This window comes from Mauremys reevesii, unplaced genomic scaffold (genome assembly GCF_016161935.1).
Source record: "Mauremys reevesii isolate NIE-2019 unplaced genomic scaffold, ASM1616193v1 Contig22, whole genome shotgun sequence".
Classification (NCBI taxonomy): domain Eukaryota; kingdom Metazoa; phylum Chordata; order Testudines; family Geoemydidae; genus Mauremys; species Mauremys reevesii.
Genome location: NW_024100832.1, coordinates 423,094 through 444,203, shown reverse-complemented (window position 1 = coordinate 444,203; position 21,110 = coordinate 423,094). Strand labels below are relative to the sequence as shown.

General features: G+C 44.0%; 1 protein-coding gene and 2 long non-coding RNA genes across 7 annotated transcripts in view; 2 read left to right on the top strand and 1 right to left on the bottom strand.

The window, feature by feature from the left end:
* The window catches only part of LOC120393540 (gastrula zinc finger protein XlCGF52.1-like), a 159,241-nt gene that overhangs the window by 76,967 nt on the left and 61,164 nt on the right, over window positions 1–21,110 (bottom strand). The window lies entirely within an intron of this gene.
* On the top strand, window positions 4,716–5,855 carry LOC120393545. Its single transcript, XR_005592072.1, has 3 exons — window positions 4,716–4,851; window positions 5,437–5,498; window positions 5,677–5,855. It is a non-coding gene; the product is annotated as an uncharacterized LOC120393545 (long non-coding RNA).
* Window positions 12,587–20,426, top strand: LOC120393543. 4 transcript variants are annotated; one of them, XR_005592069.1, is made up of 4 exons: window positions 12,587–12,749; window positions 17,293–17,397; window positions 19,202–19,309; window positions 19,406–20,426. It is a non-coding gene; the product is annotated as an uncharacterized LOC120393543 (long non-coding RNA). The 4 variants fall into 4 exon arrangements; XR_005592070.1 differs by having other exon boundaries at window positions 19,436–20,425; XR_005592067.1 differs by having other exon boundaries at window positions 19,430–20,425.

The following is a 21,110-nucleotide window of genomic DNA, read 5'->3' as shown; positions in this document are numbered from 1 at the left end:
CTTTGTGCAGGATTTGAGATTGTAATATCTCCCTGGCACCTTACTTGGGCTCAAATAAACTTTTTCTGCATTCTCCACCCTGGTGTGATAATTAGTGCGACGCACACCGGGCAACGAACCACTGTTTGCTGCCTCAGGCCTTTTGGGCCGGCAACACACTGACATGCAGGTTTTACCAGGCTCAGCATTCTGCATGGTGCTGTCCTCTGATCTCTCTGGCACCGCCCTGCACAGCAGCAGGGTCACAGGACCTTCCACCTGCTCCTGCTCCTCAGACCTGCTTCTGCAGCCACCCTCTGCAGGAAGGATCCCGATGCGATTCCTTGGGGAAGGGGAAGCACCTATACGGAGGGAGGCAGGGGAGCCCTGCTGGGGACAGCTTGTGTCTGGGGCAGAGAAGGTGGCCAGGGGCCTGGCAAATAGCCCCATGGGGTAACCCCAGGGGCACAAACCCCAGTCATTGCATTTGTGCTCCCAGTCCCCCTGAACGGCATGAGCAGCCTGAGCTCACCCCACCTCACACATCACTGTGCAAGGAGAGACACACGGGGACACTGAGGCAGGGGGTGCGTGTGACCCAAGGGGGATCCCCTCTTCCTGCCAGCTGGCAAAGGGGGTTACCAGAATCTCCTGACTCTGGGCTGTACATTCTGGTTCACCACAGAATGTCACGTGAGCTCTCAGATGAAGGCCGGTGTCACACTGGTTATTACTATCCTGGCGAAATGTACAGACCGAGGCTGTGCTAGGAGTTATGTCTAGACACTGAAAGTACGTTTTCAGAGCCTGCACCGGGGCTCTGGCTTTTCCAGCACAGGCAGCGTGTGTGCTTGAGAACTCTCACGCTGAGGGACAAGCCAAGTGAACAGCCCAGAGCGCTGGGAATGGCCTGGGAGTGGAGGAAGCCACATAGACACCAGCCAAGCCACGACAAACCCTGCGGCAGGAATCCAGGGCTGCAGCCTGGGATGGGGTCTCTGCCCCGGCTCTTCACTCTGGGGCCTGTGCAGCGCCGAGGGAGCTGGGATGGGGGTTACACATCTTGGCACGTGCGCTCCGGACTCTCCCACACCATGGAGTCCTGCTGGGGGCTGGCCCCCAGCTCTGCCCCTTGTTCCGGGTCTGGAACCTCCATAGGCTGTTGGTGGGGAACGGTCAGGGGCCATTGGGTGTGTTCCCACTCACAGAGTTCTTGTTACAGAGCACTGGCAGGGACTGACCGGCCGGAGGGGTGGGCAGCTTCAGGCCGGCTTCACCCACAAACCACAGGAGGAAACAGAGCCCGGCCCTCGGGAACGAACTCCCAATTGACCAGACACACCCGGCCTGAGCTGCTCATTTTAGGTTTCCAGCCCCCCATCCCGCAGCTCAGTGGCCCAGAGGAAGCTGCTGCGATGGATGCGTCAACAGCCCCTGCCTCCCACTGCCCCACTCCTCTCTGCTCAGACTCCTGGGGGACAGGGGCTGGGGGTTACTCAGTAGGATCATCAGAGTCTCAGGAAAAATGTGGCTCAGGAGAAACCCCAAAGGAGCCTATAGGAATCAAATGGAGGTTCGGGGTCACAGAGTCTCGGCTCCTCACAGCTCAGCCAGAGCTCAGTGACAGAAGGAAAATCACTATTTACCCAGCAGAGAAGTGCCCCGTAGTTCTCCAGCATCACATCCTAGTACAGCTCCTCTGCCAGCATCTCCCACTCCTTCCGGGAAAGTCACCCGGCCCTGCAATCACAAGCGTTCACGCTCAGCCCCTGCTGCTCCTACCTCCTGCCCCCAGCCTCAGCCTCGTGTGTGTGAGTCACGGCGATCACACGTCCCAGCAGGACTAGCCCAGGGGTTTATCCACTCCCTGCAAACAGCCACCTGAGCTGGGGCCGCTTCAGCCAGTGCCCTGGGTCTTTGTCCATCTGTAACCACAGAGTCAGGAGCCCAGCTCCCTCCCGCCGAGGCTGCGCGCGGAGGGGAGGCGAGGCTCAGAACGGCTCTACAAAGACAAGCCAGGGCCGGGGATTGACCCCAGCGGGTTGCTGCTCACCCCTTCCAGAGGGGCGGGGGGACCCGGTCAGGATAGAACCACTGGGGAATCGCCCCCGCCCGTGTCACTGAGCGCAGCAAACCGTGTCAAAGAGGAGACACTGGGAGAGCCTCCATTACCTTCCCTGTTGATGGGGTTGGTCCCTTTGCCTCACTCAGCTCAGGCAGTGAGTGTGGATGGGTTAGTGCCCCTCCCCCAGTTCTCAGCACTCGCTCAGGTCTGTGGGGTTTGGGCTCCCCACGCTGTGGGAGACATTAAACAGCAGCAAACAGCCTTTGCCCCTCTGCTCCCCCCACCCCTGGGGCACCAGAAGTGTCACTAAGAGACTCCCCCATGGAGCACCATCTCCCCTCCACGCAGGCCCCAGTGGGGAGGGTCAGAGCACCCCTGTGACTGCTTAATGCAGGGGGCAGGGGTCTCTGGAGAGGGGCGATGGGCCCCAGAGCCAGTGAGAAAAGCCCTTCTGGGGAAAGTTACAGGAAAAAACCTTTAATGAAAGGCCACTCTGAAGGGTCAAAGGTCAGGGCCCTGAGCGGGGGCAGCCCCCCCCCCCCCATCCATTCCTGGGGCTGGAGGCTTTCCCACAGCGTGTGCACTGCACTCAGCGGGGACCGGGCCTGCCACATGCACGGCCCGGGGTGGGGAGCTGGTTAAGCACAGGAACCAGGGGGGCCCAGCTGAGCTTCCCACCCCCTCGGGGAGGCCCCTCATTGCTCCTCCATGGAGACTTCACTTCTCCAGCCTCAGGTCCCACTTCCTCGCAGGCCTAACCCAGAGCTCCCCTCGGCCAGGCCAGACACCGACTCCTGCCCCTGCCCGGCAGCGCCCGGCCTGGCGTTTCTGGCAGGTGCTGCAGCCCCTCTGCAAGCCAGGCCAGGCCACTAACCCCTGCCTGCTCTGGGGCTCACACACCCCATCACACCCCTCCTCAACCCTGTGACACAGGTGCTGGGCTCCTTCCTTCACGCCTGCCCCTTGCACCGTCTCCCTCCCACCTGTACCCCACAGCCTCCCTGTCCAACATCGTGTTCACCAGAGCCCTGGCTTCCATCGCTTCTTGCCAGCCAGGGTGCAACCCAGCTTCAGTCAAGCTAGAAAGAGTGGGAGCCGGGGGCCATCTTTACTAGGGGCAAAGTTCAGATCAAAATAACCTTTGGAAGATGAATAGTTTTCATGACTATGTATGAAAACTATATGCTCACTAATCCTCACTAATCCTCACTATTTTTTGTCAAAATAATTTGCATAATACTTTGAACACTAAATCATTTGTACACGTCTTGTTGTTAAACATTTACTGATAACTATGTCAGTAACGCTGTATTGAATAAATGGACAGATCCATTTTTATTTCTCAACATGTTGTTAATATAGGTGATTGTTGTACAATGTTCTGTAAATAATTCTGTAGAAACTTGTTTGAAATAAAATTTAATAGAAATTCAGTTAAGTACCAAACCACACATTACATTAGCAGTATTCCTTCGTTGTAAGATTCCATAGAGCAATCACCACTTGTTTCCCCACTGTAAGGGCAGCTCTCACCTTGCTGTTCCTGTGCTGGGGGAGTGGGCCGAGCTGAGCATGCAACTCTAGGAATGAACTTCTGCATCTAAAAGTTCTAGAACCACTGATTGTCCCACCACTCATTAGACAGGCTCAAAACTGCCACTCCACCAAATGTGGTTGTTCCATGAATAGCCTCTGCATTTATTTTCCAGTTATCCTCAGTTGACTCTTTGAATGCTGAGTCTTTGGGAATATAGCACTAGAATGCCTAGCCAGAGTGCAGCACATTTTTGCCAATACAACTCAACGCTATGCAGACATCATGCCAGCAGAAGTGGCAGAGTGTAAAATGCACTTGACCAAAATAGTTTTGGCAGTGTCACCATGACAACAGAATTTTTACCACTGCCACTTTCTCGTGCAACTCTTTAGAGACAGGCTTGAAAGTCTTCACCTAACACTCTATATTATATTAATGAGCGTGATAAAGTTAAAGAGTTTGGAGGTTATATGACTCTTTGGGGGATTGTTGTACATATAGCAGTAGCTTCATAAAATGGAATATTAATAAAACAATTTAATTATGAACATTTGGAGAATCTGCCTATGTACAGTTTACAAATTGTTTGATATTGGGGACCCTGTGTCAGATTGCAAACTCCATTTTGAATGTGGGTCTTTTAGCCTCTGTTTTTTTACCTCCATCTTGGACTAAAATTCCAAGTGGTGAGGGCCTGGGGCTATCAATGATAGGCTGTGAAACTTTGATGATCATTTAAATGGAGCTCCCTGGGACAAAGCAAGGGCTACCATCCAGGCTAAACTAGCTTTTCACCATCTAAATTCTAGGAAACGCAGCAAAGAGTCTTGTGGCACCTTATAGGCTAACAGACGTTTTGGAGCATGAGCTTTCCTGGGTGAATATCCACTTCTTCGGATGCACCCACGAAAGCTCATGCACCAAAACGTCTGTTAGTCTATAAGGTGCCACAAGACTCTTTGCTGCTTTTATAGATCCAGATAACACGGCTCCCCCTCTGATACTTAAATTCTAGGAGAGATGGTAACTAAGCAACAGAATCTGTGGTCAGGTACTTTCATTAGCTGATGAGGCTGATTGGGAGTCACCTGACAAAGAAGCGGGAGATAATAAAAGAGGGTTTCTGACGAATCCTGGGGAGGGGGGCAAGGAGAGAAAGGACTACAGATACTCCATGATTCAGGGGAGAAACCATGTGCATGAGGGCAGAGAGAGGAAGAATCCTGAACTAGAGGACTCTGACCTAAGACCAAAGAATGCTCTAGGAGTGGTGAGGAAATTGAGGCAGGGAATTGTGTAGAGGGTTTTATTATTTTTTTGTTCAGATCTGTATACTTATTGTGCTTGCTAACAGAGTGGTTTTTGGGAACCCTTGTAAAGTCTGTGTATCTGTGTGCAACTACTACCTATCACTGAAGAGGTGAACTGTGTATCTGGAGTGCCCACAATGGTGAAGCTCTGGGAAAAGGGTTTGTTTCAGTCTGTGGGGTCAGTGCTGGCCTGGGGGCTTAAGACAATTAGGTTGTGTGGTCCTGTAACTGGGAAGTGGAACTAGGAGCCTGTGCCCTGGAAGTGTACCAGCGAATCTAAGGGAAAAGGCAGTTGCTGCAGCCTTTTCAGACCAAGGGAAGCTTAAGAGCACAAATCAAGCATATTGGGACCCAAAGGCAGCAGTCTTGTGACTGTCCAGCAGAGGGAGCCTTATCAGAGCTGTGACTGATTTTAAGAGGGGATAATCGTTGTAATTGCTTTTAATCTGTATCCTTTTTGTGTATAATTCTTTTAGTTATGAGTCTTCTGAAATATTAAACCTTCCGTGTATTTATAAAATATAAGCTAATTGTCTCTTTCATAGAAGAAAGAATTTAAACAACCAAGTATCACTAGAAGTGAAAGTACAGATTCCAATATTTGAAGGTATCGTATTGTCATCTAGATATACTTTTAGTGATATATCTTTATTATGCCTAATTTTATATTCCTTGAGTAACCAAAATTGCCATTCAATGTGCATTTGGTGTTCTTAAAAATGTAGGATTGGGCCCTATTTGTTTCTGTAACTAATTCCTTGCTCTTCTAATTCTCTTTTAAACAGGTACAAATCTGAACTTGAGAGAAGTCAGCAAACATTGATTACAGGAGACTTATCACTCAGGAGGACACCACAGAAGAATTTTTCTGCTCCTTTAACACCAAATCAAAATCACAATGGTCACTCCCCCTCCCCCCTAGTATGCAATTGAATAAAATGTAAATTCCTGTGAAAGTACAGGTCACTCCTGAAAGCATAAAAGAAAACAAAAGGTGAATGAAGAAAACAGCTGACCATGTGTTTGTCTTATAATCTGTTAATGTCTATAATTTTCCAATATTTGAAAATTAATTCCCATGAGTGACTATGTAGGAATTTGACAGGTTTCAGAGTAGCAGCCGTGTTAGTCTGTATCCACAAAAAAAACAGGAGTACTTGTGGCACCTTAAAGACTAACAAATTTATTTAAGCATGAGCTTTCGTGAGCTACAGCTCACTTCTTCGGATGCATAGAATGGAACACACAGACAGGGGATATTTATACATACAGAGAACATGAAAAGGTGGAAGTATGCATACCAACAGGCAGAGTCTAATCAATTGAGATGAGCTATCGTTAGCAGGAGGAAAAAACTTTTTGAAGTGATAATTAAGATGGCCCATAGAAGGTGTGAGGAGAACTTAACATAGGGAAATAGATTCAATTGGTGTAATGACCCAACCATTCCCAGTCTTTGTTTAGGCCACAGTTAATTGTGAGTGTCTCTGTTCTGGGAAGCGCCCCTGATGTCAGGGATTACATTCTTGTGAATTTTGGGGAGCAGTATTGGGGCCCTTAGGGCTTTAGTCAAAAACCCCATTCAAATGTTAGACATATTGGAAAACCAAGTTCAGTAAATACCAACAGCAGCTTTCTTGTATTTTTAGAACAGAATGGTCTGATCCAGTAGGGCCAATGGTCCATCTAGCCCATTATCCTGGCTGCTGGAAAGAAAAGACACACAGCTGTCCTTCATCCAGCAGTCAAGAAACCCTTTAAAGAGAGGTTTTACTTCATCCCATTTTCTATGGGGACAAGAGGCAATTCCTAGTCACAGTGGCTTAAGATCAAAGAAGACAGATTTCAACAACAAGTTCCCTGAAAATTGTGGTAATTCTTCCGTCATCAAGCAGTTAAAAACACAGAACCAAGGTATCTTGCAAGTGTAGTTATGACTTTAAATCTATTTTGTAAATAAGAACATCTTATTTTTTTAAGATAATTAAAACCCTCTGTGTTTAAGGACTTCATTGAAGACTGTTTTATATATAAAATGGGGGTAAAATACCTACTCAACGTGTAAGACTTTTGGAGATCTCTGGGTAAAAAACACTATATACATGTTTATTAATTATTTTCTTAGTTTATAAAGTTTTTCCAGTATGAAAAAATTAACTGAGCTAAGAAACTGACTTGTTTTATTGTGTTTTTGAATTTAATTCTTTGGCAGGTTCTGTAGAGTAATCTGTTCCATCAAGAAGTCATTTTTCATGGAGATCCTTGCCTGCTTAAACTAGAACCATAGTAGAATGAGCATCTGGAGCTTCTTCAACTGAGAAGTGTTTTGAGCTCAAGCTCTCTAGTGTAGCCACTCTAAGCTGATGGGATAGAGGTCTAGAGGTCTCCCGTTGGCTTAATTCCTCCGGGCCCCGCAAGCGGTGGCAGCTGTCTCCTGCCGACACAGTGCTGTCCACACCGATGCTTAACTCTGTGTAAGTTATGTCGCTCAGGTGGGTGACTAATTTCACACGACTGACCAACAAACCTTATGTCGACTTAAGCTGTAGTGTAGCCATAGTGTCAGTGCAGCTGTGCAGGATACCCACTTGGAAGTCTTTGTAACATTCAATAAACGCTATAGGAAGAACCTTATCTTCAGCAGATAAGGTGACAGATGACTTAAGGCCATTTCATGTCTTCTGCTCTGCCATTCTGTCTTTGGTCTTCAGATTTTCTGTCAGTAAATTTTGTGACATTGTTGGAAGTGTTTGGGACAGTGTCTGTATCCTCCATTTTTTTTTCAGTGAATGGATGGGTCTCCTTTCTTAGATTTCTGCTTTAATCCAATTAAGCCAAAATCGTTGGCAAGTGGTCTTTGAAAAAGATCATTTTTTAAATGGTAATGCTGTTCTGCAGGACCGTTATCTCAATTCAAACACTCACCCTTTGCTTACTGTTTAAGTGGGAAGAGTTTTCATTCAAGGCTTAGTTTATGTGCGTGGTCACATTGTAAAGTTAATTGCAAACCTAAGATGAAGTTTCAGCTTTGGAAGCCTGAAGGGTTTGTTTGTTTGTTTGTTTGTTTGTTTGTTTGTTTGTTTGTTTGGGGGGGGTTGGGTATTGGGGCGGGGAGGAAGGGGATGGGGCAGGGAGAAGGGTCAGTGACCGAAAAAAGGAAAATTCTCAACTGCCATTGGCTGCCATCTGTTTGTTTGCAGATAGAGTACCAGTGGAATAGGTCCTCATAAAAGAATGATCAGATCATTCATTTCACATGCTAATAATCTGAAATTGATGACTACTGTTCTTCATGTGCAAAATTCCATTGAAGTCTGTGGAAAAGAAACTATAGATTCTGAGCCTCCCCAAACACACACACGTGGATCATGAGAAAAGCAGTTTTGATTTTTAGATAAGTGGTTTTAGTGATGTGAAAAAAAAGACCCTATATGATATTTACAAAAGGCCCCTTCCAAGAAGGGAGACATGCATTGAATAAGTTAAATGAACACTATTGGGTTAAATTTGGCCCCAAATATAGGTTTCTAATAGCTTTTCTTCAGAAGCAGCTTTTTCAAAACTGAAGACCAAATAGAAATGTTTCAATAACGTTTTAGAAAATTCCAGTGGAGGTAGTTCTTATAAACAAAGAGCAGTGATTCTCAAGCTTTGGTACTGGTGACCCCTTTCACATAGCAAGCCCCCTCCCCCGTATAAATTAAAAACATTTAAAATATATTTAACACCATTATAAATGCTGGAGGCAAAGCAGGGTTTGCGGTGAAGGCTGACAGCTTGAGACTCCCCCACATCATAGCCTCACGACCCCCTAAGGGGTCGCAACCCCCAGTTTGAGAACCCCTGACAAAGAACCTCTGCAAAATTTGTGGCCTAAACACTGCAGTGTTGTGCCAATGCATAAGAATCAGAAAATGAAGCTAGTAAAAAACAAAGTGAAACTGATCTACAGCCGCTATCCAAGTTCAAAAAATAAATATGAATTGTGCCAACCAGACTTTTAAAGGCCTTTCAATTTTTCCAATTTGATAATAGATTTTTAAAATGTTTTATATTGCTACATATTTAACCTGATAAGCAGTTTTTAAATAGTTTTTTTCTAATTTGCATCTTATCAAGTGTCTAATTAGAATGTGTAGGCTGCTTTAAAGTACTAATACTGTAAGTACAGTGAAACCCCTTTATAACGCGATGTTTGGGGTCCAAAAAATTCCATGGCGATAAATGCGGGGTCGCGGTATAGCGGGGTTTCAAGCTGGTCAGTTTAAGTCAGTGGTCCCCAATGCGGTGCATTGATGTGCTCTGCCTAGTGCCTACTGCCCCTAGTGCCTAGTGCCTGAGCAGGGGAGAGAAGCCGCGGCCCCGTGCCTACCGGGGACAGAGAGCACCGGCGCCCACAGCCCTGGAGTTCTCTATCCCCAGCAGGCGCGGGGCCACGGCTTCTGTCCAAACGGACCATGAAATCTGGTCTTTTGTGTACTTTTATCCTATTCTATACAGATGTCATGGGGGAGACCAGTGTTTCTCAAATTGAGGGTCCTTACTTCTGTGCTGCCTTCAGAGCTGGGCTTCCAGCTAGCAGCTGCCACTCTCCGGCCTCCCAGCTTGAAGGCGGCGCCATCAACACCAGCAGCACAGTGGTAAGGGTAGCAGCACCGCAACCCCCCACCCCTCCACAGTAACTTTGTGAGCCCCCCACACATAATACCTTTTTGGATCAGGACCCCTACAATTACAACACTGTGACATTTCAGATTTAAATAGCTGAAATCATGACATTTATGGTTTTTAAAAGCCTCTGACCGTAAAATTGACCAAAATGGACCGTAGGCCCCTACCAATAATATTACATAGAGCAAGATTGACACCTGGTGGCCAATTGTGACCTTAAAGGGACACTGTCATATAGTTTAATATTTTCAGCCTAAACTGCCATAAATTCAGGGGGAAGTTGCTTGGATTCTAAACTATCGCAGGCTCAATACTTGGGTAAACTCGAGTCAAGGATGAAAGTGCCTTACAATACATTTGTAGTAATTAAAAATAACAAGTATTAAAAATACGGGAAATTCAAAGTTAAGTTAAATGTAAATTGCAACCCAACATTTATCAACTTGGAAATGTATAATTCAGGCTCTCAAACAACCTCAACTCTGCCTCTTCAGTGACTCTAGCCTCTAATCTTTCTTCCTGGAAAATGTGCCGTTTTCAAGTCCTTCACATAAGAGTTTGCGAGATAAGATCTCCATACTGAACTGGTGTTTTGATCAAGGGCTTTTTGTACTGGCTCCAGGACAATTTGTAAAAGCCAGTGTATTATTGGTATAATGAACAGACCACTGCTATCCCTTTGCAACTTTTTTCCCTTTGAGCGGTTATCCATTTCCACAGTTTGCTGACGGTGTGCAATGCACCCCACTCACCCATGTTCAGAGTCTCATGCACCTTGAGCGTCCTCATATCCTGCACCGAGGGCATAAAAGGGTGGAGCAGGCCAGCCACCACTCAGTTCCTCTCATGCCTCCTGGCTTTGAGATGAACATGGGCAGTGAGCAGTGCTAACAAAATACCTGGCTCTTTTTAAATCAGTGAAGCGTGTAGATAGAGATAGCTAGTTGTTGCTCATTGGCATTTTGGTTTTTTAACCAGAATAGCTATTTCTTTCTGGTGTCAGGATGGCTTCTTTTAAGTCTCCTGGATTTACATACTGCCCATCAAACATGGGCATTTTTCCCTGGAATGTTTGGCATTTAAAATACGTATTTTGTCTGGGGGAATGTTCCTGGAAAATGTACTATTTGCAAGTCCTTCACTTGCAGGACCTGCAAATCTAGAGAAGCCCTGCTCCAGATGTACTTAATGGGTAAAGCAATGAGAGTAGCTTCAGGCCCTGGGTCAGATAACCATCCTGTAAATGCCTTCTCTGCTCCTTAGAGTGCTAGTACTGGGTCCCTCGCTTCCTGGGCCTCGTCAGCAACATCCTCTTTCAAAATCGGGCATGTCGGACAAGAAGCTTTCTGTGAAAAAGGTACAGGGCACGGAAGAGTCCAGAGATGATCCCAGACTAAGATCTCCTCAAAGAGAAGGATGGAGAACTCCAAGCTTTTATGCAGACCCAACTTATGCTTATGCTTATCCGGACAAAGTGTCTTTTGGACACATGCTGTGTTCCTACTGACAATTCTCACAGACTTGCATCTGCACCAAGGCTGGCTCTAGCATTTTTGCCGCCTCAAGCAGCAAAAAATAATAATAAAAAAAAGCCGCGTTCGCAATTGGTGGCAGCTCTACCGCCGCTTCTTCTACGGCAGCAATTCGTCGGCAGGTCCTTCGCCGAGAGGAGACGGCCTCTCACGCCGAAATTGCCGCGAACTGCACACGTGCCACCCCTCTCTTCATTGGCTGCCCAGGCACCTGCTTGCTACACTGGGTGCCTGGAGCCGGCCCTGACCTTGCCTACTTTTCAAATGTTAGGCTGTCTTTTATTTTGATCTTAACTCTGAATTACCTTGGTTTCTAATGCTTCATTTTGTTTGTTTTTGATAACTGCAGCATTATGAATTTTTAAAAAAACAACACTTACATGTACTGTCAACTTTACTCACAGAGTTTAATGATTTGTTTTGTTTGGTTACTGCCTGGGGATTTTCTTGATAATTTCTTTAAGACATTTTGAAATCTTTCCCATGCAAAGAAAGAAAGCTGGCAGAGAGCCCCCGGTGTTATGCAGAGAACAATGGGGGAGCTAAGAAACAGGGAACATTGTAGTACTTGAAGTATGATAGGGGTCCCTCAGGTTCTGTGGGTACCAGGAGAACTGGAGGTTCGGGTGGAGCTACTGAACTTTGCAGGCACTCTGAGTTGAGATTAGTGGAGAAACTCTGAGGGGTGCAGGAATGCCTGAGAACATGGGGAAGTTAGTCCAGCTGAATGTTTTGGCCTCTGCCAATTGCTGCAGCTCCACAATTTCCATGTGTATTGGGTAGAACATTGTAACTCATGCAAGTCATGGATTCCACGATTCTTCATATTTCTCTTTAGCTTAACTCTTTTCCCATCCCCTTTCTGCCCCTCCATACACACTTAGATTAAAGAAGTTATGTTGCCGTGGGGAAAGGCACCACCACATACGTCTTCTGGAGGTGTGATGGTTGTCACCTACCCTTTGCTGTCAGGGATTTTATCTATGCATGCAGATTCTGCTGCCTACTTAAGAATGTTAGAAAATGCTGCTGCTTGTTAGAAAATTCTGCTGCTTCCTACATCCTATATACAGGATGCTGAAGATTATACCATCATATGAATGGGGGTTAAGAATTTGCCTCTGCAGAGGTACGGTAATGGCTGTTCTTTGCTACCTCTGTAAGGACCCCATTGAGAGAAGGTCTTGGCTGGGAGTAGGTTGAGGCCAGGGACAATGAGTCAATCCAGGGTTATTACCATGTTTGTATACAGATGTTCAAGTAAGTTAACAATGAGACCTTTTGACCTGTGAATAGGCCCTCTCCACTTCACTGACTGATAGCAAAGTGCAGAGGAAAGATTGATTGGTTGCCACTTCTGATGTCACAATGATGCTACTTATGAATCACCTGAGTTACTGAGCAAATTGCAGAGGAAAGATTGATTGGTTGGTTCTTCTGATGTCACAATGATGCTACTTGTAAATCACCTGAGTTACTGGTATAGCTCTGTCACCATAACCTCTAGATGTGACTGTTGAGAGCTTTTCTTATTATAGTCTAGCTTCTTTACATGAGTTTGAAATCCGATTGAATTGCAAATTATATTAGTAACTATGGAATATATGAAGAGTTTGGGGTCTTCTGTCATTGAAATAATCAAAGCCAAGAATAAGGTGAGAGAACAAGCAGTGAATTTTATTAATATTGTGATTTAAAAAAAAAACATTTATCTGGCAAAGTAAGAAACTATTTTATGCAAAAAATTAATGTAATCTAAAGTGTAACTCTGCTAAACTTGGAAAGTAGATTCATTTATTATACTGTGAAACAGGGATTTTTAGTTCCACTTTAAATGCAAATGTCAACCTGTTGGGTGAAAACCAAATCCACTTCAATTTAGGCTTAAACAATTTATTTTAGCCTTTATTATATATGTTTTTAGACAATGCTACTATCACGTATGAATTACATAAACATGCAAAAAAGATAAGGCAAGACAAGGAAGTGCTCAAGTTATCTTTCTTGGGGACAGGGTGACTCTTTTCAAATCTCTGCTATGCTTGGCTATTTTTCCTCTGTCTCTTCTCCACTATTATGTCAATCATCTAATTTTTTTTAATCCTCTGTTCTGTAACTTTGCGCAGACTCAGTAGAGGAAGCTACCTCATCCGTGTCTTTATCCATATATATTCTACTCTAACCCCCTAATTAAAAGATTCGCCTGCATAAATCACAATAACTAACCCAGATTAATACATTTTTTGCTTATCCTGCTAAAACGTACTTAGAGCTGTGTAGTTCCCAACGCAGCTATTCCTTGCTGTCACGCTCCCTGGCTGCATGCAGTTGTACTTACATTACAACTGCAATTTTTATTCTTCGTACTCATCTGTTTCTGTGGCCTTGAGTTTTTACTTGTTAGCTGGTTGAATGGGCGGGTGGGGGATGAGGGGTTGTACCTGACTTGTACAATTTTGCTGCTTGTTAGAAAATTTTGCTGCTTTCTACATCCTATAAACAGGATGCTGAAGGTTATACCATCATGTGAATGGGGGTTAAGAATTTTCCTCTGGAGAGGTACAATAATGTCTGTTCTTTGCTATCTCTGTGAGGACCCCATTGAGAGAAGGTCTTGGCTGGGAGTAGGTTGAGGCCAGGGACATTGAGTCAATCCAGGGTTATTACCATGTTTGTATACAGATGTTCAAGTAATTTAACAATGAGAACTTTTGACCTGTGAATAGGCCCTCTCCACTTCACTGACTGATAGCAAAGTGCAGAGGAAAGATTGATTGGTTGCCACTTCTGATGTCACAATGATGCTACTTATGAATCACCTGAGTTACTGAGCAAATTGCAGAGGAAAGATTGATTGGTTGGTACTTCTGATGTCACAATGATGTTATTTGTAAATCACCTGAGTTACTGGTATAGCTCTGTCACCATAACCTCTAGATGTGACTGTTGAGAGCTTTTCTTATTATAGTCTAGCTTCTTTACATGAGTTTGAAATCCGATTGAATTGCAAATTATATTAGTAACTATGGAATATATGAAGAGTTTGGGGTCTTCTGTCATTGAAATAATCAAAGCCAAGAATAAGGTGAGAGAACAAGCAGTGAATTTTATTAATATTGTGATTTAAAAAAAAAACTTGTTAGCTGGTTGAATGGACGGGTGGGGGATTGAGGGATTGTACCTGACTTACTGAAAGCTAACAGCTCTCTTCTATACCCTGCTATCTGCTTGGTCAAGAACTTTATAAATGAGACACAAAAACCAATTTTCTGATTTACAGACTGTTTCAGCAAAATCTGATGATCTCAAGCAGCAGAACTACATATGAAAAGCAAACATTCCTATTTTCTTCCAGAATTGTATATAATAATTTCTCTAACATTACTTAGTACATATTTCACTAACACAATTCATTACATAGTTCTCCAACAAAGCTTAACTATGTATGTGCTTGCTAATGGTGGCTCCAAAATTTACAGTAGAGCTTCAGAGTTACAAACACCAGAGTTACAAACTGATCAGTCAACCACACAAATCTCATTTGGAACCGGAAGAACATAATTAGGCAGCAGCAGAGACACATCCCTTCTACCCCACCCCACCCCAGCCCCCGCAAAAAAAGGCAAATACAGTACTGTACTGTGTTAAATTACTAAAAAATGAAGGGAAAGCAACATTTTTTCTTCTGCATAGTTAAGTTTGAAAGCTATGTTAAGACAATGTTCAGTTGTAAACTTTTGAAAGAACAACCATCATGTTTTGTTCAGAGTTACGAACAACGTCCATTCCCGAGTTGGTAACTCTGAGGTTCTACTGTATATTTAAGTCCACCATTTCCCTATGCCCTTAAAAGATTTAAATAGCTTTACGTGAGCTAAAACATCTCATACTTTTGCTTATGCAGCACCAGCACAGGCAGAAGTTAATAAAGCCTATTAGTAGAACTGTATTGCAGTCTGTGAGGCTGGTACATAAACAAGGAAACAGAACAGTGCTGTCCACTTAGAGTCACAGACCTGCATGATCCAGGACAGATTTTTTCTCTATCCTTTGGACCCTCTAAATTCTGGTGGTACCTCTGGATCCCTTCCATGACAGGAAAGAATTCACACACCTTACTGAAGAGTTTTAAAGTGCTCAGAATGCAAGATCTTGGGTCCTTCCAAGACCTCTCCGGTTTGCTGCAGAAGAATCAAGGGGGAAAAGGCCCTCTTGTATTCAGTGCAAGGAAGCCAAGAAATTTCTGTGGCTATAGTACTGATATAATTGAAACGTTGAAATAATTTGCATTAGTGGAGCAAACGTGTGTTAATCATATAAAATGGATTTTTTTTTGCTAGCTAAAACAGATGCCAAACAGGTGTACACTGATAAGAGTAAAGAAATAAAGCCAGTCAAACCCAGCCTTTCATTAAGAGGCAAATCCTTATTTGGCCCCATCTTTCCATATCCATGAAGAGGCCTACACTTTGCTATATGGGATAGGGTGGGCAAGATTTCAGCAGCCTGCACAGCACTTCCTTTCTCTGCAGGAGCTTCCTTGCCACTGCATGAAGTGGTTGTTTGGTTTAGTGGGTCAGCCACTGCATTGATATACTGGACAACGTAGCAGGAGAACCATGGAAACTAGTGGATCATCTGCTGCTCTATGACTTTTGGGATTAGTGATTGGTTCCTTTTTTCCCCTACCTTTTCATTTTTTTATTATTTTTTTTTAATACCAGTTAGGTGGGTGTGTGCTGTGGGGAAGATCTGCACCTTGAAAACTTTTCCTTTATGAATAAGTTGCTCTGATAGACTGAACAAATAGCAGGCCAACTCTCTAATGAGGCAGCCAGCAATGCAGTATTGTTATTGCAGTAGAGTGAATAACGATAACAAATATCTAAGAAACACAGATATTTTATATATCCTAAAGCCATTTGAAAGTGTCATAAAAAGACGTTTTAACAGCACCACTGTCTCCTTCTTTGAAAATCATTGGCTTTTCACCCTATTTAACATGGGGAAGTTAGTCCAGCTGAATGTTTTGGCCTCTGCCAATTGTTGCAGCTCCACAATTTCCGTGTGCATTGGGTAGAACATTGTAGCTCATGCAAGTCATGGATTCCACGATTCTTCATATTTCTCTTTAGCTTAACTCTTTTCCCATCCCCTTTCTGCCCCTCCATACACACTTAGATTAAAGAAGTTATGTTGCCGTGGGGAAAGGCACCACCACATACGTCTTCTGGAGGTGTGATGGTTGTCACCTACCCTTTGCTGTCAGGGATTTTATCTATGCATGCAGATTCTGCTGCCTACTTAAGAATGTTAGAAAATGCTGCTGCTTGTTAGAAAATTCTGCTGCTTCCTACATCCTATATACAGGATGCTGAAGATTATACCATCATATGAATGGGGGTTAAGAATTTGCCTCTGCAGAGGTACGGTAATGGCGGTTCTTTGCTACCTCTGTGAGGATCCCATTGAGAGAAGGTCTTGGCTGGGAGTAGGTTGAGGCCAGGGACAATGAGTCAATCCAGGGTTATTACCATGTTTGTATACAGATGTTCAAGTAATTTAACAATGAGACCTTTTGACCTGTGAATAGGCCCTCTCCACTTCACTGACTGATAGCAAAGTGCAGAGGAAAGATTGATTGATTGCTGCTTCTGATGTCACAATGATGCTACTTGTAAATTACCTGAGTTACTGGCATAGCTCTGTCACCATAACCTCTAGATGTGACTGTTGAGAGCTTTTCTTATTATAGTCTAGCTTCTTTACATGAGTTTGAAATCCGATTGAATTGCAGATTATATTAGTAAATATGTTCAAAATAGTTCAGTAATTTTTTTCTGATCAATCAATGTGCCGATTCTCTGTAAATTTAAAGTTGCATTGAATTTATCTCCTGTGCCTAAACACTTATTAAAACTTTAGCACACACTTGTCTTCTAGCCAAGTGTAATCTGTTCTCAGTTTGGTATGGGATACCTGTGTGAGTGTTCACTAAGTCATGGAACACTGTAAGCAGTTTTGGGGCAGAGACCATGACTTCCTCGTATGTATGTCGGGTTTTTTTGTTATTTTTTTTTAAACAGTGCCTACTAAAGTGGGATTTCAATCCTGATTGCGGGGGTGGGATTGCTATTGTAGTACAAATAATAAATATTACCCTTGCATCACTGTGATTTATGATTAAACTTTGTATAGCGTGAAATGTTGGAGCAAAAAATGGACGACCTACTGAGTCATCAGAGACAATTTGTCGAAAATAATCGTCGGTCCTTAGAACAGAAAAGAAAAGAAAAGGAAAAGGTAAGACGAGACCCATTTTTTCACAAGTTTAAAGTTGCCTCCAGACTGCTATTACCAGAGTGAACAAATTGTTCATTGAGTATTTGTCCATGTAGAAGAAAAAACGCTGACGATTCCATATTTGATGTGTGCGCGCCCACGTGCACGCTGTCAGAATTTTTTCCCTGTAATGGTACCCCTAGGGCCGGCTTTGGCAACCTCTGGAGCCCTGTGCTTATGCGCCGGTACATGGGGCCCTGCTGATCCCACGCCCTCTCAGTTCCTTGAATGGATCTGTATTTGTTAGTGAAACAATTTACTGGCCTACCACGAATTAAGTTGACTAAAGCCATGTTCCCTAGCTGGTGATAATAGTAGTCTGGTGGTTGTAACTTGGTAAGAGGAAGTGAATCCGTATTTCTTCAAGGTAGGCTGGGCAGGCAGGCTACCAATTTGTTCACCTCTAATTTATAGTTCGATGACAAAAATAAAATCAGAAAAAAGTTTGAACATTTTGCTAATAATTTGCTCACTTCTTCCTGAGTTTGACCCTCCTCGCCTGCATTCTTCTGCTCCTGGCAGGCCAACCCAGGGTAGGAGTGGGGCTTTGGAAAGGGTCTGAGGGCAGAGAGGCTGAATATAATAAGGGGGTGGGGAGACATAAAGATTTGGGGAAATGGATCACTGGGATCCAAGAGGGTGGGGACTTCATAGGATGGGTCTCTGGCTGGCAATGAGAGTGGGAACAGGCTGTGGGGGTGCTTGAGGACATGGGATGGAGCAGGTGTCTTGCTGGAGGATAGGAGGGTGCTTAGGAGAAAGCAGAGGGGAAGCACTAGCACTTCACTACCTTCTCCAGCTGACAAACCTGCTATGATTTGTTAGAGGGGAGTCCTGCAGCTGCTGCCGAGAGAAGTTTGGCAGAGAGCTTTGTTGCCAGGAGACACCACTAGTGCTTTCCCTCCCTATCTTCCTCCGCTTTCTGCTCCCCCACTGAGCCCTCTCTTTTCCTTACCAACCCAACACCCCCTACTAAAAGTCCCGTGCCCTCAGAGCCCTATTCCCCCATATAAATCCCCTCTCAAATTCATGTAGAGCCCCAACCATAAGGACAGTGGGGCTGGGAAGAAGCTTCAAAAACGAATTATACCCAGATGGATATCGACTTTGCATCTCCTAAAGATTGCAGGAGATGGGCTAGATACCTAAGGGTCTTAGGAGGTGTCCATTAGTGAAGTTCTGCTCCCCCAGACCTGAGGCGGGAGGAGTCAGTGCCCCTCTACAAACTTCTGTTGCTGCCCAGTCGTGTGTGAAGTCAAATTGAAAATAACTAAGGCATTTTCCTCATGAAAAACATTTTGACAGCAATAAACTAAACATGTTATCATAGCAAAGAAGGGAATTCCCCCCACTCCAAAGGATCATGATTATTGGGGCTTAGTCTGGTTGCTTAGTTGTAATGCTCAATGTTGTTATGGAGATCTACTTTTGAATCGATATATAAGCTTCATTCCATTATTTGCTAGTATTTTTTTGATCCACCTGTATTGGTGTAGCAGATGAAGTAGGCTACTCTGATTGGCCAAAGTGAGTCATGGCCATTAGTGTCCATAACAGAATTTATGCTTTACTTAAAAATGGGTTTTAAACTCTTTTTGCTTCTGTCAGAGAGTGTAATTAGTGTAATTAGTAACTTTTTACAGAGGTGATTTACAGTCCCTCCCCCGCGCTTTCCAGTGTTAATAGTTATAGTAACTTGACAAGAAACATGTAACAGGAGTGTGTTTCTCTCTCCTACCCCACCCCCAATCTTCTACATTTCTAGGAAGTGTTTGGTCAGCTACATGACTTACTGACAGGGGATCTGCCGTGCGACCAGATGAACCAGGACTTGCAGCAAGCCAACGACGCTCTATGAGCAGAACTCGACAAAGTAGGATTTTTAATATCTGAACTATTCAAATGGATGTGGTGATGCTGAGTTTTTATTTGATGTAAAATTTAACTGTCCTCTTTATTGTGTTTGAAGATCTATTCATGACTAATATTTAAGTTTCAGAGTAGCAGCCGTGTTAGAAATCCATCAGCTGCAAGAAGAACTGAAAACAGCTTAACAGTTTCTGAAGGAGACCCAGAATTATGCGGAAGAGATGAAAATGTGAGATACACATTTCTACCTATTTTTTTTTCCAGAGTTAAATAGATTCTTTACTTTCAAATATCATCGTGCCAGGCTTCTAATTCAAGTTAACAGTAGAATATATAGAGGGTCTTAAGACAGTAATTCACAAGCTCCTGAGGACTACTAGCCAGTGCTGCACACCCAGACTTTTTTTTTTCTTACTGGGCTTAACCCTGTTTTAATGTTACCAACACCACTACAGTGACAAACTCCACTCTATGAGGCCATCAGAGCTGCGTTTTCTAATAGGTACAGACTCAGAGCTTGCAATTTAAACCTGTCCCGCATCTCACACCCCTTTTTTGAGCAAAGAAAACAGCTTTTTTAATACCCACCAAGCAGCACGGAATGTTAATGTTCCCCTTAATACCTAGATCACACTTAATGCATATTTGAGCCATGGCCATGAGCTTTGGATAAGCTCTGAATCCATATAAAGGTTAACTAGAGTCTCTCCAACAAGACAGATGAGCCGCGATATATCAATTCCCGATAAATCGATCGCTACCCGCCGATAGGGCGGGTAGTCTGGACGTACCCTTAGGATGTGTTTGCTGTGGTTTTCTCCTATATACGGGTCTCCTGGAGTGCTCTGTATCAGACTCACTGCCTCCCTTCTCTCCCACCCGAGTATATCTGGGTGTGCAGAGAGATGTGTTACTTCTGTGAAGCCCATTCTCAGGTGGCAGGGTAATGTAATTTGTTCATCTCTGCTTTTCAGTCTGGGACCCTCTTTCAAGCAGAGAAGGGGTCCCAAATTTTAGGTCACAATGGAGTGGGAATTGTCCCTGTCCGTTTATCAGGTCAAGGACCCAGGCTTTACCAAGGAAAGGAGTTTGGACTCTCCTCCCCCTCTCCATAGGCTTGCTCAGCATTGAAGGATTGAAGAGCACTTTAGACAGTGTGTGCCCAGAAGAGGTTGGTGTTTACTGCCGAGCAGAAGGGGAAACGTTTTTAAACCTGTCCATCTAGGTGAATTTTTTCTTATCAATTCCCTCTGCGTTTTCTAGCCTACAATCTTTTTCTACCTCCATTTGTGGTGAATGAGGACTGTAGTTCTATGCTCTCGCTTCAGAAATACACATCAAAAAGCACTCATGTAGCACAGTGTGGAGCCGGTGTTGTGGCAAGCAGGCTTGAGTTACAGTACTCACTCCATGCCCAGCTGATGGAGCACTGTGTTTGATATTTACATTATCCTGAAGTGCGTTTTATAAGGCTGCCAGATATCTACCATCCATTTATTTTGGCACCCCAATGCACATAGGGTGGACAAACATGCCTGGACCACATGCTATTCGGCTGGGTTCTGTCATTTGGTTATTTTGAATATTATATTTAGATTATGATTTCTCTATCAAGGAAATCTACACACACGTAGCTTTCCAATAAACATGATTTAATGTTTCTCTGTTGGAATTAGAAGCTGCTATAATTCAATTGTATATTACTAAGTGAACTCTACTGTACAAATTCATATTATAACTTTTGTTTGGATTTTTAGTTGCACTGAACTTTTAATGGCAGGTGAGATGCCATTAGTGAGAGTATA